This window comes from Styela clava, unplaced genomic scaffold, assembly GCF_964204865.1.
Source record: "Styela clava unplaced genomic scaffold, kaStyClav1.hap1.2 HAP1_SCAFFOLD_190, whole genome shotgun sequence".
Taxonomy (NCBI): Eukaryota; Metazoa; Chordata; class Ascidiacea; order Stolidobranchia; family Styelidae; genus Styela; species Styela clava.
The window spans coordinates 20,001-25,000 of record NW_027556529.1 but is presented as its reverse complement, the minus strand read 5'-3'; the positions used below and the strand labels follow the sequence as shown (position 1 = coordinate 25,000).

The window sequence follows — 5,000 nt, the reverse complement described above, 5'->3', positions numbered from 1 at the left end:
CCTTAAGCGTCCGCGAACCGAGACGGCGCGCCCCCGCACCCAACTGAAAGCGAGCCGGCGACCTGACGGGCCCTCCCGTTTGCCTCTCAACGGTTTCACGTACTCTTGAACTCTCTCTTCAAAGTGCTTTTCAACTTTCCCTCACGGTACTTGTCCGCTATCGGTCTCGCGACCGTATTTAGTCTTAGGTGGAGTTTACCACCCGCTTTGGGCTGCATTCCCAAACAACCCGACTCCGAGAAGACCCGAAGCGGCCAAGGCAAGCGCCCCTATGGGCCTAACACCCGCCGTGGGACGAGGCCTCGATCAGAAGGACACCGGCGCTCGCCGTTAGCCGCACTGGGACTTCCGTACGTCACAACTCGGCGCGCTCGAAAAGCGCGCAGATTCGACGCTGGACTCTTCCCGGTTCACTCGCCGTTACTCAGGGAATCCCTGTTGGTTTCTTTTCCTCCGCTTAATAATATGCTTAAATTCAGCGGGTGCTCTCGCCTGAACTCAGGTCGTATGTGTCAAGCGGGCCGCTTCTTACACGGCCCGCTGGCATCGCAAGTCGTCGCCGCCGGCGCCGACCGAGCGCGTACCGTCGCCGCCTTGGCCCACGGTCGGTCTTGATCTCGTGACCGGACCGACCGACCTGGACCCGCCCCTCGAACGTAGTTGAACACGTCGAGGGGCCGGCGGTGTACGGGACACGCGGTCGCGCCGAGAAAGCTCGGCGACCGCTTCAACTTGGGGCGACGCCCGGCCGTCTTCGCAGAGGCCAGGCGACGGCCCTCGGGTGAGGACGAACGCGACCCTGAGGCAGACGCGGTCCCGGGATTGACCCGAGACCGCAATTCGCGTTCAGAAGGTCGACGTTCAATGTGTTCTGCAATTCACATTACTTCTCGCACTTGGCTGCGTCCTTCATCGACTCGCGAGCCGAGTGATCCACCGTTAAGAGTCGTCCTCGACGTTTCGCCCGGCGCCGAAGCGCGCGGACGTCACACTGTGGGATCGACCACAAAACCACCACCGACAACAACTGCACAAAAACACCAACAAACGGCGCCGAGCGACCGCCGGGCTGGGCCGGCGGCACATCGAGCGCGGTGCCCAGAAGCCACCATCGCACTCGGCTGCCTTGCTATGCCAACGTGTTACGCGTGTCGCACGGGGCGGAACCCCGATTGACGGCCGCCCTCTCGGCGGCACCCAAAGACAATTAAGTGCGCGGTCGGCCGGGGCCTACCACCACTTTCGGTAATGATCCTTCCGCAGGTTCACCTACGGAAACCTTGTTACGACTTTTACTTCCTCTAAATGATCAAGTTTGATCGTCTTCTCGACACGCCGACGCGGCCGTTGCCAGCCGCGACGGGGCCGATCCAAGGATCTCACTAAACCATTCAATCGGTAGTAGCGACGGGCGGTGTGTACAAAGGGCAGGGACGTAATCAACGCAAGTTGATGACTTGCGCTTACTGGGAATTCCTCGTTCAAGGGAAACAATTGCAAGTCCCTATCCCAATCACGAATGAGGTTCAACGGGTTACCCGGACCTTTCGGCCTAGGTTAGACACTCGCTGCTTCACTCAGTGTAGCGCGCGTGCGGCCCCGGACATCTAAGGGCATCACAGACCTGTTATTGCTCAATCTCGTGTGGCTAAACGCCACTAGTCCCTCTAAGAAGTTAGACGCCGACCGAGAAGGTCGCGTAACTATTTAGCATGCCAGAGTCTCGTTCGTTATCGGAATTAACCAGACAAATCGCTCCACCAACTAAGAACGGCCATGCACCACCACCCACAGAATCAAGAAAGAGCTCTCAATCTGTCAATCCTACCTGTGTCCGGGCCGGGTGAGTTTCCCCGTGTTGAGTCAAATTAAGCCGCAGGCTCCACTCCTGGTGGTGCCCTTCCGTCAATTCCTTTAAGTTTCAGCTTTGCAACCATACTTCCCCCGGAACCCAAAGACTTTGGTTTCCCGGAAGCTGCCGGAAAGGTCGTCATGGTAACGCCTCCCGATCGCTAGTTGGCATCGTTTATAGTCAGAACTAGGACGGTATCTGATCGTCTTCGAACCTCTGACTTTCGCTCTTGATTAAAGAAAACATTCTTGGCGAATGCTTTCGCAGTAGTTCGTCTTCCGCCGATCCAAGAATTTCACCTCTAACGGCAGAGTACGGACGCCCCCGTCTGTCCCTCTTAATCATTACCTCGTGCTCCGAAAACCAACAAAATAGAACCGAGGTCCTATTCCATTATTCCATGCAACACTATGCAGGCGAACAGCCTGCTTTGAACACTCTAATTTTTTCAAAGTAAACTTATCGGCCACCGCCGACACTCAGTCAAGAGCACCGACGGAGAACCGAAGGTGAGGCGAACGCAACCAGTGACACGCCTTGCGACGGACCGGCGGCGCTCGCCCAAAATCCAACTACGAGCTTTTCAACCGCAACAACTTTAGCATACACTGTTGGAGCTGGAATTACCGCGGCTGCTGGCACCAGACTTGCCCTCCAATGGATACTCGTTAAGAGTTTTAGGATGTACTCATTCCAATTACAGGGCCTCGTTAGAGTCCTGTATTGTTATTTTTCGTCACTACCTCCCCGTGTCGGGAATGGGTAATTTGCGCGCCTGCTGCCTTCCTTGGATGTGGTAGCCGTTTCTCAGGCTCCCTCTCCGGAATCGAACCCTGATTCCCCGTTACCCGTTATCACAAAGGTAGGCACGTAGCGTACCTTCGACAGTTGATAGGGCAGACACTTGAATGATACGTCGTCGGTGCAGAGACCGTACGATCCGCGTGGTTATCCAGAGTCATCAAACGTCACAGGACGAACCCGGTCGGTTTTGATCTGATAAAAGCGCGCCTCCCGAAGTCGGCGCTTAATGCATGTATTAGCTCTAGAATTACCACAGTTATCCACTTCGCTTACGAGACCAAATAAACCAAGACTGATTTAATGAGCCATTCGCAGTTTCGCTTTACGAGAACTCGTACTTGCACCTGCATGGCTTAATCTTTGAGACAAGCATATCACTACTGGCAGGATCAACCAGATAGCTGCGACAGCTGCGCTCGGCCCTTGCTGGGCCGCCCGGCGCGTGCTCGTCGCATTCGTTTAAGACCGAGGCGATCGCCTGCGGCCGTACTCGGCTTCGACAGTCGCTGGCCGCGACGTCCACGCTCTCGCCGGCAGTGCCAGGCGGAGCGATTTGCGTTTTTTCTTTACTCGCCCTCTCTCGGGCTCGATCCATTCAGTTTCGCACAAACAAGAGCTCTGCCGGCCGCCTGCAGCGGTGCCTAAAACCCGGGCATAACAATGCGACCGTTCTGCTAGGCCGACAAGCGCTCAAGCCAGACGCTCGATCGAACGCCCCCTACATATTAGTCGAGACAACGGCTCGCTCATTAGCATCGCGTTTGTACTTTAACTTTTTTCGGCTCGGCTTCTTTCGACGCCGATGCCGGCGACGCAGCACTCTCTCGCCCGCCAGCCACCGAGAAAAGGGTGCGCTCCGACCGGCCCCGCACCGCTCTTTCTTGGCTCATTCGAAATTACTGTCTTTCGCTCTGACATGCCTTACCTAGGGTTAGGTTAGTATGCTTGCACGTTTGTACTTTAACTTTTTTCGGCTCGGCTTCTTTCGACGCCGATGCCGGCGACGCAGCACTCTCTCGCCCGCCAGCCACCGAGAAAAGGGTGCGCTCCGACCGGCCCCGCACCGCTCTTTCATGGCTCATTCGAAATTACTGTCTTTCGCTCTGACATGCCTTACCTAGGGTTAGGTTAGTATGCTTGCACGTTTGTACTTTAACTTTTTTTGGCTCGGCTTCTTTCGACGCCGATGCCGGCGACGCAGCACTCTCTCGCCCGCCAGCCACCTAGAAAAGGGTGCGCTCCGACCGGCCCCGCACCGCTCTTTCTTGGCTCATTCGAAATTACTGTCTTTCGCTCTGACATGCCTTACCTAGGGTTAGGTTAGTATGCTTGCACGTTTGTACTTTAACTTTTTTCGGCTCGGCTTCTTTCGACGCCGATGCCGGCGACGCAGCACTCTCTCGCCCGCCAGCCACCGAGAAAAGGGTGCGCTCCGACCGGCCCCGCACCGCTCTTTCATGGCTCATTCGAAATTACTGTCTTTCGCTCTGACATGCCTTACCTAGGGTTAGGTTAGTATGCTTGCACGTTTGTACTTTAACTTTTTTTGGCTCGGCTTCTTTCGACGCCGATGCCGGCGACGCAGCACTCTCTCGCCCGCCAGCCACCTAGAAAAGGGTGCGCTCCGACCGGCCCCGCACCGCTCTTTCTTGGCTCATTCGAAATTACTGTCTTTCGCTCTGACATGCCTTACCTAGGGTTAGGTTAGTATGCTTGCACGTTTGTACTTTAACTTTTTTTGGCTCGGCTTCTTTCGACGCCGATGCCGGCGACGCAGCACTCTCTCGCCCGCCAGCCACCGAGAAAAGGGTGCGCTCCGACCGGCCCCGCACCGCTCTTTCATGGCTCATTCGAGTTTACTGTCTTTCGCTCTGACATGCCTTACCTAGGGTTAGGTTAGTATGCTTGCACGTTTGTACTTTAACTTTTTTCGGCTCGGCTTCTTTCGACGCCGATGCCGGCGACGCAGCACTCTCTCGCCCGCCAGCCACCGAGAAAAGGGTGCGCTCCGACCGGCCCCGCACCGCTCTTTCATGGCTCATTCGAAATTACTGTCTTTCGCTCTGACATGCCTTACCTAGGGTTAGGTTAGTATGCTTGCACGTTTGTACTTTAACTTTTTTCGGCTCGGCTTCTTTCGACGCCGATGCCGGCGACGCAGCACTCTCTCGCCCGCCAGCCACCGAGAAAAGGGTGCGCTCCGACCGGCCCCGCACCGCTCTTTCATGGCTCATTCGAGTTTACTGTCTTTCGCTCTGACATGCCTTACCTAGGGTTAGGTTAGTATGCTTGCACGTTTGTACATTAACTTTTTTCGGCTCGGCTTCTTTCGACGCCGATGCCG

At 56.0% G+C, this 5,000-nt stretch overlaps 2 non-coding genes and 1 pseudogene across 2 annotated transcripts; all 3 read right to left on the bottom strand.

Annotated features, from left to right (window-relative positions):
- Positions 1-506, bottom strand: part of LOC144418844 (large subunit ribosomal RNA) — a 3,695-nt pseudogene extending 3,189 nt beyond the window's left edge.
- A 288-nt stretch (positions 507-794) lies between these two features.
- LOC144418847 (5.8S ribosomal RNA) lies at positions 795-948 on the bottom strand. The gene has a single exon (XR_013473696.1). It is a non-coding gene; the product is annotated as a 5.8S ribosomal RNA (ribosomal RNA).
- Positions 949-1,246: 298 nt separating this feature from the next.
- On the bottom strand, positions 1,247-3,056 carry LOC144418841 (small subunit ribosomal RNA). Its single transcript, XR_013473694.1, has one exon. It is a non-coding gene; the product is annotated as a small subunit ribosomal RNA (ribosomal RNA).
- Positions 3,057-5,000: the final 1,944 nt, after the last annotated feature.